Raw genomic sequence first — 14,360 nt, 5'->3', positions numbered from 1 at the left:
ATTAACCAATCAATCAACTGGAAGATGCTTTCCCTGCATAACAGAAGCTTCTTCCCATATTTTTCTGCAGTTTAGAGAACGAGAAATCGCCTGCTTGGGTCATTTTCAGATCATCTGACTGGCAAACACATTTTTAAATCTCTTTGCAATAAACCTTGGGTTTTAAGGATATAGTAACTATTTTAAGAAAATAAATAAATTAATAAATGAAAAAGCTTTTGAGAAGTGCAGCCATGAATGTTTCAGCTGGAAGCCAGGGGGTGTTGCATTTACTACATCTGGCCACAGCTTTGAGTGCCAAGCACTGGAAATCTGAGCTTGTGCCATTTTGGATCTCTGGCTTTAGTGGAATGGAGCCTAGAACCTTGTCTGGGAATAGTCTACACTGGATGACCTTCACAGCTCATCTTTCCTCCCATCTTATACATATATGAAGCATGTGGCAGAAAGATGAAAGATGTGAAAAACTGTTTGAATTAGTAGGTAGGGAGTTTGTGACCAGTCAGCTTTGACAGCTATATACAGAATTTATCATGTTAAGGGAACCTAAAATTATTGAAGAAGAACCTTTTACATGCTCTACATCCAGGCATCTCTTTGGCTTTCTATCACATTTTCAAAAATCCAGATGCAATCCATAATTTGTGCTGACTAATGAAACCAACTTACTGCACACAGTGACTCCACCCCATACTTTTCAGCACTGAGCACTATGAAGAAGATAACTGAATGTTTGATCAGATCCCTGCTGCTTTTTGAAAAAATCAAGAAACTCTACTCTGCTTTGGAGAAACAAATCTGACATACAGTGATATATTTCCATGAGGTGCTAGAAGTTGTCAAAACCCTGAATTTCGCAAATCCTGTTGTGGAACAGTTCTCGTACAAAGCATTTACTTAGAAAATGACAATTCAGGGATTAAAAATAAGGTGTCTTTAAATTTAGTAAGAACTATCACAAGAACAGACTATGGGGAAATAATTTGTCAGCTGCAGCTTCCATCTTGCAGACTGAGTTTAGATCTTCTGAAGTTGGCTTGCACTCAGATCTCACATAAGGCTGAATTTCTGCATGTGCACCTTCCATTGGAGTTGGAAACCACACCGGTTACCAGTGCCAGTGCCAAATTACCATTATCTAGAGTGAGCCAGCACTATTTGACCATTTTATCAATTTCTTTCAGAATAAGACTTAAGGTGAGAAGTTTTGAATGTCTGTTGAAAGGCTTCTTTACCCTGGAAAACAGGGGTGTATGTGTGAACATGAGTACAAAAACCTGAATATTGTGACTGAAAACATGGACTGAAAAGCTTAAAATTCTTTAAAAGACATTTATAAATGTTTGTGTGTGATCTGGAAAGGAACACATTTCTCATGCTGATGCCACAGCATGAATTTCCAAACACAACATGATCAAATCACTTTAGCACTGCTCAGGCATCCGGCACATCCATTGCACCCTAGTTAGGATCAAGCCCAAAGCAGTTCCCTTAATAAGCTGTCCCATGGGATAAGGAATCACCTTTCTACAGGTGAAAGAGAAAAGTGGATAAAGGAAGACTGTTGAGGAAAAAGAAGCCCTGACTGGCCATGACCACATTTAGGTTAGTGATAACTTGAGCAACTGCAACACCCATCAGGATCCCCAAGCACCACAAGAGGCTCATTGTCCCTCTGAATAATGTACATCTCTCTTGGTAACTTGACTTCATCACACAGACTATAACAGTTCTAAATTAGGACTAAAGTGACAAAAGCTTCAGCTGACCACTCTCACTTCATCTTTCCACTGCTTCATTCCCTCCTTTCACATTGCACAGTACCTGCTAGTATCGCTGAGAAACTGCAGAGCGATTGTCCATATCTCCTTACAGGTGGGCTACAAAGGATGCTTATTTAGCACGTTCACATAACTGCTTTTGACCTCATGCCATATGAACTGTCCTTTCATGGGTTTTGATTCTAGAGATCCCTGATTATCTTCAGGGTGGAAAAGAATTTAAATGCCTTTTTTTGGTTCACAGCCAAATGCTTTTCATACCATCTAAAAAACATCTTGTGGCTTCCTTCGCAGCCCTGCCCCTTCCTCCTCCCCTCTTACATCTGCTGCTATAAAAACCAGCCTGTTCCATATTTCTAAAAATTGGAAACTAGATTTCTGAATCACTTCACCTTTGGTTGCCACTGAGATTATTAATCTTTATATCATAAATAGAGGCTCAGTTGGCTCTAAGCAACTGTTATTTTAGTGTCTGACAGGCACAGGCTTCCTTCTCAGTCTGGGGACTTATTTACATTCCTGTATCCTGGCCCACTATTGAAGCTTTCCCCAGCTCTCATTCAGACAAAATTCCCACTGAGATTTTAAAGGCCCCCCTTCAATGAATCCTTAGCATCCCTCTTATGTGTGGTACTCAGGATAATGGAACCTGAATCCAAGATGTTTGTGCTGGTCCCTTGTTTGTGTCATTCTGAAACAGCTCCAATCAAGTGAAAATTTACCCTGATTGCTATAAGAAGGAAAGGATGCTGCCAAAGTGTTCTCAACACACTGCCATTTTTTGCAATGCTCTGGATTTCCTCAGTCCAAAATAACCCAGATATGCCTCCTGGCATACTACAAACCAGGTGTCGCTGTGACAAGAATTCAATTTGACATGAGGGGTTGGACTCTCCTGCACCTAATCAATGTCCTTCTTTGTCTAATGAGATGAAAATGACAGCAATAGCCATCAAATGATTCACAGAGGGTACCTAGCTCCTTAGCGCCCAAGGCCAGAACTTCTCGGATGTCACCGAGACAAGGTGGCAGGACTGGCCTCACAGAGCTGCAATCTGTGACCCTTAGCATACCACACTGCTTACCTTGGTGAAGCTGCTCTGGCACATAGCACAGCCACAGCTGAAACCTGGCAGCCACAAGAGCTCCTCTGACAGCAAGTGGTCTTCTGGGCAAGTGCCACCAGAGTAGTGCAAGTCAGCAATGAAAGGTGTGATAAGGGGATAGATTTCCCCTGTCAAGCAGTACCAAGGAAAAGGCTGTGTGCAGACACCATCACATGAAGGCACCATGTTCTCCTTCTGAAGCGCTCCTCCCTGCACTTTGTGGCACTGGGTATAGGGCCATCCTGGTGGCAGGAACAGGCTTGCTTCATCTGAGAGACACAAGCCATTCTTTCCCACCAGCAAGGCACTGGCACTGGTAACCCCTTGCCAAGAATGATTTTGGCAACTTGATTTCCATACAGAGGGTCAACATGTCTGAAAAAATGTCCACACACAACTTCAGGGAAGAGAACAATGGAGATACCTTTTTTTCCTCCAGAACCAAAACCAAGTCAGAGTCCCTCACATCCTGCCTTGGAGCACTAGCTTGAAAGTCCTTAACTATCCCAGAGATATAAATGTTTAAATGTCATTTTGCACTAGGCACTGGAACTAATTTTCCTATTCAGTGATTCTGTCATTTTGTAAAATGTGTACAGTATGCAACATCATTTATTATAAAAAACAGAGAGTGCAAGAAGATTAAAATTCTGACAAAGGCATATTAGCTTTGCTAGGCAAAAGGAAAAACTTTGTATGTTTGTGAATCATTCCTGAGATAATCATGCTCCTTTAAATACCATAAAGAAAACAATTTTCATGTTTGTTCCAGAAAGCATTGTGAATATTAATACAAGACAAAAAGAATTTGTCCATTTTGGGGAGTAATGAGCTTTTATCCTTCAAAAGATTTTGTAATGACAGCATGTAGATTTTGAAAGGCTAAAGACACTACTAATCTGAGACAGATATGTGTGTGAACGTTTGTACCATAAATCTGGTAGATATCACACTCAGTTTTAAAAATAAAGCCCAACTGGTAGCTGTTTGAGTCAGTTTGTACTCACCCCTCCTATGTGAGAAAGGTGTACAATTTTGGAGACATTTAAGCTCATAGCAGCATACTGCCAATCAATACTTCGAGGAACTCTAAAGGTTTACAAACTTATTTTGAGGGAGGGAGGAAAAAGGAGTAGAAGGAGCATCTTTATTTGTATTTAAAGTGTCTTTTTTTAACAGTAATAAGAGTCTGAGTCACATATATGCAATGGATACTGTTTGAATAAAGACAGAGCCTTTCAGCTTATGGCATTCTCCATCAGCTACCTATGGCACAGTCAAAGCTTAATGTAAAACCCCAGCGCCTTTCCTGCTTCACTTTTCATGATCCGTTTTACTTGCAGGTAAAGCACAGGATTGTGGAAACCAATGCTCAATTTTTATCTGATCAGCAAAGTCTTATGCAACTAGAGAATCTGTGATTTAATTTGTGTTGCAGTTTCCTGACATCAGCAAGTATAATGACACATTTACCAGCTTCACAAACATACTGAGAGATAAAGTATTTTTTAAGGATGGACAAAGAGTGTCCCTCTAAATTTACAGCTATCTTTAACAGTATAGTTGCTGAAGAGACTATAAAACAGAACAAAAGAATGTAAAGGTAATCCGGAGATTTGGAATTATTCCTATCACTCACTAGAGCAGAATTTTCAGAAAACTGCAGAGAAGGGTTGCAGGAAAAGGGTCAGGCAGAGGTAGTAAAGGCCCTAGTCAGGATGCAAGAGCATCACAATTATATATGACAAAAAAAAATAACGTTTAAGACATAGTTTATACACTTAACAACTTTAAAAATGTCAAACTTGATCTGGAAAGAGTTGGGAAAAAAGTTATGGATGCTTCCCTAGTGACACCACAATGTAGGTTTCTTCTCTGTCAGCCAGTTTTGATACGAATATAAGTGATGTATCTTGCTGGTGGGAATCACTGCTCCTGTTGTTAGCGTAGAAAAAGCAAAATGAAAGTCTCAAGTACTACAATTAGTTTACTGAGATAGTTGGCAAAAAAACCCACCCAAAATAAAATGAGAAACCAAAAATCTGAACTCTTGTTTCCTTCTTACCTTATATCATGCATAATCATTTCTGAAAAAAAAATAAATCCTAGAATCATAGAATCGTTGGGGTTGGAAGGGATCTTAAAGATCATCCACTCCCAACCTCCCTGCCATGAGCAGGGACACCTTCCTCTAGACCAGGTTGCTCAAAGCCCCATCCAACCTGGCCTTGAACACTGCCAGGGAGGGGGCAGCCACAGCCTCTCTGGGCAACCTGTTCCAGAGTCTCACCACCCTCACAGTAAAGAATTTCTTCCTGATATCTAATCTAAATCTACCCTCTTTCAGTCAAAACCTGTTACGGCTGTTCCTATCACTACACTCCGTGATAAAGAGTCCCTCCCCATCTTTCCTGTAGGCCTCCTTTTGGTATGGAAGGCTGCTATAAGGTCTCCCCCAAACCTTCTCTTCTCCAGGCTGAACAACCCCAACTCTCTCAGCCTATCCACATAAGGGAGGTGTTCCAGTCCCCTGATCATCTTCATGGTCCTCCTCTGGACCCATTTCAACAGGTCCATGTCTTTCTTAGGCTGGGGGCCCCAGAGCTAACAGCAGGACTCCAGGTGTGGTCTCATGAGAGTGAAGTAGAGGGGGAGAATCACCCCCCTTGACCTGCTGGCCAGACTTCTCTTGATGCAGCCCAGGATATGGTTGACTTTCTGGGCTGTGAGCACACATTGCTGGCTCATATTCAGTTTTCCACCTGCTACTACTCCCAAATCCTTCTCCACAGGGATGCTCTTAATCCACTCATCACCCAGTCTGTATTTGTGCTTGGGATTATCCTGACCCATGTGCAGGACCTGGCACTTGGCCTTAATAAACTTCATGAGGTTTGCATGGGCCCACTTCTCCAGCCTGTCCAGGTCCCTCTGGATGGCACATCCCTTCCCTCCAGCGTGTCGACCGCACCACACAGCTTGGTGTTGTCGGAAAACTTGCTGAGGGTGCACCCGATCCCACTGTCCATGTCTCCAACCAAGATGTTAAATGGCGCTAGTTCCAGTACCGACCCCTGAGGAACGCCACTCGTCACTGCTCTCCACTTGGACATCGAGCCGTTGACTGCAACTCTCTGAATGCGACCATCCAGACAATTCCTTATCCACTGAGTGGTCCAGCTGTCAAATCCGTGTCTTCAATTTAGAGACAAGGATGTCATGCAGGAGAGGGTCAAATGCTTTGCACAAGTCCAGGTGGATGATGTCAGGTGCTCTTCCCTTATCCACCAATGATGTAACCCCTTTGTAGAAGGCCGACAAAATCGTCAGGCATGATTTGCCCTTAGTGAAGCCATGTTGGCTGTCACCAATCACCTCCTTATTTTCCATGTGCCCTAGCATAGTTTCCAGGATAATGCACTCCATGATCCTGTGGGGCACATATGTGAGACTGACTGGCCTGTAGTTCCCTGGGTCTTCCTTTTTTCCCTTTTTAAAACTGGGAGTTATGTTTCCCCTTTTCCTGTCAGTGGGAACTTCTCTAGACTGCCATGACTTCTCAAATATGATGAAAAGTAGCTTAGCCACTTCATCCACCAGTTCCATTAGGACCCATGGATGCATCTCATCAGGTCCTATGGACTTGTAAACCTTCAGGTTCCTTAGATGGTCTTGAACCTGATCTTCTCCTACAGTGGGTGGTTCTTCATTCTCCCAGTCTGTGCCTTTGGTTTGTGCATCTTGGATGTTGTGGCTGGAACACTTGCTGATGAAGAGTGAGACAAAAATGTTGTTGAGTACCTCAGCCTTCTCCATATCCCAGGTAACGAGGTCTCCCATTTCCTTACAGAGAGGGCCTGCATTTTCCTTTTATCACCAAGTTAACTATAGAAGCGTTTCTTGTTGCCCTTGATGTCCCTGACCAGAATTAATTCCGTCAGGGCTTTGGCCTTCCTAACCTGATCCGTGGCTACTTGGACAGTTTCTCTGTATCCCTCCCAGGCTGTCTGTCCTTGCTTCCACCCTCTGTAGGCTTCCTTTTTATGTTTGGGCTTGTCCGGGAGCTCCTTGCTCATCTGTGCAGGCCTCCTGGTGTTCTTTCCTGACTTTGTCAGGATGTATCACTCCCGAGCTGGGAGGAGGTGATCCTTGAATATTAACCAGATTTCTTGGGCCCCTCTTCACTCCAGAACTTTATCCCATGCTACTCTGTGAAGCAGATCCCTGAAGAGGCCAAAGTCAGCTCTCCTGAAGGCCAGGGTAGTGAGCTTGCTGTGTGCCTTCCTCGCTGCCCTAAGGATCTTGAACTTCACCACTTCAAGGCCACTGCATCCAAGGCTGCCCTTGAGCTTCACAATCCCCACAAGCCTCTCTTTGTTGGTGAGACCAAAGTCCAGCATAGCACCTCTCCTTGTTAGCTCCTCTATCACTTGGAGAGGGAAGTTATCATCAACGCATTCCAGGAACCTTATGGATTACTTATGCCCTGCTGTGTTTTCCCTCCAACAGATAATGGGGTTGTTGAAGTCCCCCATGATGACCAGGGCTTTTGAATGTGAGGCTGCTCCTATCTGTCTATAGAGGGCCTCATCTGCTCAATCTTCCTGGTCAGGTGGCCTGTAGCAGACCCCCACTGTAATGTCTCTTGTCCCTGCCCTCTCTTTAATCCTGACCCATAAGCTCTTGGTTGGTTCCTCACCCAACCCCAGGCCAAGCTGGTCATTGACATAGAGGGGGACACCCCCATCTGATCTCCTTTGCCTGTCCTTCCTAAAGAGCCTGCATCCTTCCATTCCAATGCTCCCATCATAGGAGCCATCCCACCACATCTCCATGATACCAAGATTGTAGCCCTGAAGGCATGCACACATCTCTAACTCCTCTTGTTTATTCCCCATGCTATGTGCATTTGCATAGAGGCATTTAAGTTGAGCCCCTGATGAAGATGACTCACTGGCTGGAATGGCTGCTGCTCTTCAGGTGCTCTCCTGCTCACCTGTGAGGCCTCTATAGGTTCTGGACATCTATGCAGGCACTGACATCAAGTTGGTAGGAGTGGGATGGATTGAGGTTCCCCTCGCCCAACAGCTTTAGTTCAAAGGACTCTTCACCAGCTTGACAAACCTATGACTGAAGATGCTCTTCCCCTTCTCTGACAGATGGACCCATCAGCCCCCAGTAGGCCAGGTTTCTCAAAGTGAATCCCATGGTTTAAGCAGCCAAACTGTTGTCTGTGACACCAGTCCCGTAATCAATTGTTGATTTGCCAGATTTGACTGGCCCTTTCAAACCCCTTCCCTTTGACTGAGAGGACTGATGAAAAAACTACTCCAGAGTCCCTTACCACTGCTCCCAGGACTCTGTTATCCTTTTTGACTCATAAAACTCCTGGCTGTATCACTGGTGCCCATGTGAAACAACAGCAGTGGATAACAGTCAGTGGACTGTATGAGGCTCGGCAGTCTCTCAGTGACATCCCTGATACTAGCCCCTGGTAAGCAGCACACCTCTTGCATAAGGGAAAAATGTCATTCTGGTTATGGAAAGATATCTAAACGGTTCTACTCTGGTGACTACACAGAAAAGAAGGAAAGAGGGAACATGGCTGGTTTTCTGACAACTGGAATCAAATACCACAACAAAGAGCCAGGGAGTTCCTTGATAAATTCTGATAAAGCAAAATCCAAATCATGGACAAGAATTAATTATATAGACTAAAATGCAAAGGGATTGAAATAAAAACTTCTCTCTCTCTCTCACTCTTTAAAAAAAAAAAAAATCATCTAACACTTTGCCAAAAACATATTTAGCAAGTCTGAACAATTTTGAACTCGTTCAGCATAGGGCATATTGATCAGCAGAGACCAGAATAGAGAAACAAAGCTCAGACACAAACAAGTGAATTTAATCAATTGAAGTTGCCCAACAGCTAGCAAAAAAGAATGCAGATAATTTGGACCATAGCAAAGTTTTATGAAAGTCATGTGGGCTGCTTCTGGGGGTGTCATAGGGAAAGAGAACTGACATAAAACCAGCCATTTTTTCCACTGCACTAATTGTATTGTTTAACTTGCTCACTGGGATTTTACACATCTAAATGATAATGCTGGAGAAAATATTGGGCAGAGAATCAGGATTTCCTTTAATTATGGGAGTTTCAAAATTATAAGAAAGCTTGTAAAAAAACTGCAGGTTAAAAAAATCAGTTTAATGTGACCCAGAAGTGTCAATGAGAAATCTGAGATACTGAGAAAGAAACAACTAATGTTCCAAAGGATAAACATGGTTAAAGCCTTTAGTGATTATTAGCTTCTGGAACTATGATGTTGTACTGTTCTCAGGGAAAAATAAAAATCTTATGTGTAAGAGTCTAGATAAAAAAAAAAAAAGTTATTGCAAAGCAAGTGGTTCAAGTGCCCTTTGGAAATGTTAAAGATTGAAGTTACAGACATGGAGAACTGCTACACAGGAGTAATAAGCTGATGTCTTTATCTCGGATCAAATAATGAAAAACTATTCAAGGAGTTATGCTGCTAGAACAGGAGGTTGTGACAATATAATCCATTTAGCTTCACAGGACCCCAGCTTTGTTTTGATTTAAGCTCAAGGACTGGAATAAGCCTGTTTCAAAAATAGAAGCACTAGCATCAAGGCTTGATTAGAGAAAGTCTCTTATCTCCTCCTCCATGCCTGTGAGAGGCTGTCAGGTTTGCCTCACCTTTGCTCAGACAGAAGAAAAATGAATCCTTTCTTGATGGGGAACTGAGCTTTCTTGTTCTGTGACTCCTGTTCATGCCAGGAGGCAATTGTGTATGTAAAGGAAGCACCTGGCCCTTTCTGTGGATATTACTGTAAAGGAGAGGCAGGCTTCCCCAAGAGGCAGCTTGCGACATGAGACCTAGAATTTACCTCTTTGGCTATGTATTGTGGATATAGTCCTTTCTTACACATTTAGCAGGAAGCACAGTGGTGCTTATGCTGTAGTGGAGATCATAAGGCGGCCAAGTAAATAGGTGAGGTTAACTAAAGCACAGCTCAGGAACAATGACCATCATAATAATTTATATTCACAGTGCAGCCATATTACAAGGCAGATTAACTTAACCACACTGGTCGTTAAAGGGTGCTGACGCAAGAAATAAATATATTTGTACATGCCTACATGAACACCAAAAAAAAAGTCCATCAGAAAGTATCAGAAATTGCCTGTTATGGCAGAACTATGTTCCCCGATATAAATATATGTGATCAGGTCATTAAAGCCTGTGTTATAATGCAGTTGTTTCATAGGAGCTCCTGCCACACTGCATGCCTCATTTTCTGAGTAGCCAGGCAGACAGCATAGGGTTGGATTTACAGGTGTATTTGAGTACTTGCAGATCTGGCTGAAATCAATGAAAGCTAAACCTCAAGGGCTATCCAATTCTAAGCATTCTTCAAGTTCTGATATCTCAGATGGGACATGGTAGAAGAAGCAGGCACATTTTACTTTAATCTACCTTTTTCTCCTATTTTGTCTTGTAAAATACATAATATTCTTTCTTCAAGATTCTCTTCCCTAAATCAGCCTTCTTTTGCAAGCAGTTATACCACCCTCCACTAGCTCCATGTGTAAACTACACTTCTTTAGCTATCCTTAGCTATGTCCATGTCCTTAATTCTTTGTCTCTATGCAATCACTCCCTATCTGCTTCCTCATTTTCAGTTAATTTCTTTCCCACTTCAATTAACCCCTATTTCACTTAATTTCTTCTTCATCCCACTTTCATCAGACTCACTGTACCCATCTTTCCATTTTGTAGTGCAGCTTTTATTCCCTCTGCTTTTGCATCAGGTATTCTTCCTCCTCCCCTTTCGCCAGATGTGGGCATAGATGTCACAGAAGGTGAGAAAATGACAGGCCGCTTCCCTGCTCCATGCTTTAATGTCCATGCTCATCCTGGTCCAGAACATCTATTACAGATCAAGTTATTTTTGTAGCCTGAGCCTGACTGTGTTCGATCATGATGGAATATCTGGGCATATCAGCCAGTAAAACTGAAGTCTCTCTTGAGCTTGTGCAAACTTCAATTACCTTAAAACTTGTACCTTGGCTAAATTTCTGCAGTATTTCAGGCACTGAAAACCATGCTTTATGACACCAAAAGCACTGCTACCAAATTTTAATTCACAGTTCAAGGGCTTAGAGGCACTATTGATATTTTGCAAATTTACCAGAATTATTTTTTAATTTAAGTTTGCTCTTAGGAATGTTTTCTTTCCCAAGATTGACTATAATAATTAGCACTTAATATTTAGCCAAAGTTTAATCTTATCTTCTCATTACAAACAGTTGAAAGCTTGATTAACTTTCAGAAGCGCAAGTGAACCAGCTCTGCCCATGAAGATTTCCAGCCAAAGAATTCTATTTTTTAAGCAAACACTGTTTAGGCTACAGTACATCAGATTAAAATCTATATTGGGCCACCACCATTTTTCTACCTTAAAATTATATACAAATAACCAGAATGTTTCTTCAAAATAAATGCCTATATAAAACATCTTCTGTTTTTCATAATGCCTCTGCCACAGTACTGCAATTACAGTCAAGTTAATTCAGCTCAAAGATTCCAGACTATTAGGACTGAGGAAAGTACATGGTGCAATTTATTCTCTAATGATATTGTGTAAAGGCAAACCTATCACTTGCTGCTAGCGCTGAAATACATGGCCTTAAATGAATAAGGAAACATAAGTTAATTAAACACTAGAGTGTCACGGTTTTAATGACCCCCTCTACTGGGGAGCAGTGAATAACTGAAATCTTTAAATAGCTGATTAGAACAACACTCATATACCAGTGATATTGTTTTAATTTAGTAGTTGAAGAAATCCAGAGCAATGGCTCTTTTACTTTGCTAGCCAGCAAATAGTACATTGCACATACAGGTTTTATAATTGATTGTGTATAAATTCATATGTGCAGAAACTTCCACAGATCAAATCAGGTTACAGCACCAGCTGCCTCCTCCCAGTTCTGAGCCAAGGGAAAGCAGCATGGAGCATTCCAGCTGCAAACAGCAAAATGCAGTCTCCCTGTCCAGTTTGTAAAGAAGGCTGGCACCTCTTCTCAGCCAGCTAAAATGACTGCACATCCAAGAATCCCTGGCTGGAATAGTTAGTTCATCCCAATTACCTGCAAGGTGGCTTCTTCTTGCAGACTGACCCACGTGCTAAATCTACATCTTCCATTCTGTCAGCCCTCTTACCTCTCTACTGAGGATGGGATAAAGAGCAGGCATTCTTCTCCTTCCAGCACCCAATTCACTGGTACAACTCCCTCGCTGCCCAGATGAACAAGTGAGACTCTTCATGTCAAACATGCACTCTTGAGGGCAAGTTGATAGCACTAGGGATAGCACTGTTTTCAGTCTGAGGCACTTAATGTATTTGTTTATGGGAAATAGCATACTCAACTAACAATGCAGTTACCCTGGAAATATTCCAATTCAGTTTAAATTAGACACATCAGTTCTAACAGGAAGGCCAGCATACCTAGAGGAAGTGAGAACTGTCCCCTTCCTTTGCAACTCAGGTGGCATATGGGGGACACAGTGCCTTTTGCTGATACAAGAAGATGAGCCCACATCTCCTAACTACCAGCTTTCTCTAAGATGAAAATCAGTAGTTACTTGGGGGTATGTCTGCAATCCTTCTTTTTGGTCTTTTTCCCCTTCTAAAAAAATGTTTATTTACTTTTGTAATCAGCAACAGAAACCAAAATCTTTTGCTCCCCTCATGAAAGTCCAAATCATTAGGTTAGAGACTCATTTTTATTTTCTTAAGAAAACTTCAACACTACACTTTGCAATCATAGAGCTGTCGATCCACCTCAGAACTGTGATACTGTTAACCATCAACCTACATACCTCAAAAGGTAGAATTCATCCTCAACCTAGATGACATAAGAACAACATTAACAGGAAAAATCAAGGGCAACTAAATTCTAAAACTCTGCTAGGATGGTTGTTAGGGCACTTCTCTGAGAGAAGCCTAGACGCCTCAGGTAAGAAGAGAGACTTGCCTTGAACTCCTTTAAGCCTTAAAACCTAATTGCTAGGGCAGTTAATAAGAAAAAGGATTGATAGAGCACTTCCTCTTTTAGGATTCCTATAAATCTCTTCCTCCCTTTCCATTCCTATGTGCCCATAAACAAAACATTTCAATAAAACACTTGTGTTAAATAACACTACTTTAATTTTCATTTTGGAAGTCTTTTGAACCAACCTAAGAGGCCTCAGTGTTTTGAATTGGTAGATATACCAACCTAACAGCAAGCTGCAGAGCCACTAGTGTCTGATTGGGATAAACATGGGCAGCTGTAACTCTTCTGACAAGTCTTAACTAGCAGCAACAAGGGCCCAGCTCAGATTTAAAGAGCTGCAATAAAACTTTGTCCTGAGCCTCTCAATCAATATAATAAAGTTAAACCTGGTGTTTAATGAGCTAATTTTCATCATTTGTAAACATGAATCAATTGCCTTCACAATATCTTATTAAAGGAAGACAAGAAAGCCCCAACACAGCAGATAACTAGGGGAGCACTCTCTAGTTCTACAGTGTAACTGATGCTATTTTACAGTCTACCTCTGCTAAGGCCAGGAGGTTGCTTTTACTCTTGGGCAATATCTACTTCATGGCTGAGGGCTGTCAGGTCTTGCCTGTTAACAAAGATTAACCGAGGCTGCCACTGACTTTGTGGTGCCTTCGTGCTGCTGGCTGCCTATTTCCTTCTGAAGTGCCTCTTGCTTCTGCACTACCCACTCCCAGGAGATGATCCTCCTCACTTTAGCTCATAGATGGCTCTCACTGCTTTAGCTCTGAGCCATGCACAGAAAATGGAAGACTAATGCAGTCGCTCAGCACAGAGATTTGAATAGATGTCTCCTGTGGTCTGGAAATGTCTCCTATCCTTCTTGTTCCCTAGTGCAGTGTGAAATGTTTGCATTTCAATAGGTCCTCATCTTTTGCTTAACTTTCAGTTGACCATTCAGCCCAGGAACAATAAGGCATTAATTAGTTTTCAATGTTATTAGAATTATAATGTTTTCCTCACTTGAAATTGTTTCTTTCCTCTTTAAACAGGATGGCCCCCCCAAACCTAATAAGCCAACAAAAGTGGAATTCAAAGATAAGCATTGATACTTTTCATTTATATCCCCTTTCCCCACTGTAATTTTTGAAGGAAGAGGTTTGTAGGTGAGGGGAAGGGAAAGAGTCTGTTTTTGCTGTAGGCTATAGCCAATGGCCTTATCCATGGAAGGCCTTTCCCATGAAAGTTAGACCTTGAAGCTGTCTGTAGCCTCAGATATATCACTGCATAAAATATTCCCAGAGAGTATTTTTGAAATTTTATTAGTAAGAATAAGGGATCAAAACTTAACCCTACAATGTAATTTTAGCTTCTTTAACGATTGCATACCAAATAGCTAGA

Source organism: Strix uralensis, chromosome 4 (genome assembly GCF_047716275.1).
Source record: "Strix uralensis isolate ZFMK-TIS-50842 chromosome 4, bStrUra1, whole genome shotgun sequence".
Classification (NCBI taxonomy): Eukaryota; Metazoa; Chordata; class Aves; order Strigiformes; family Strigidae; genus Strix; species Strix uralensis.
This window is presented reverse-complemented; position numbering follows the sequence as displayed.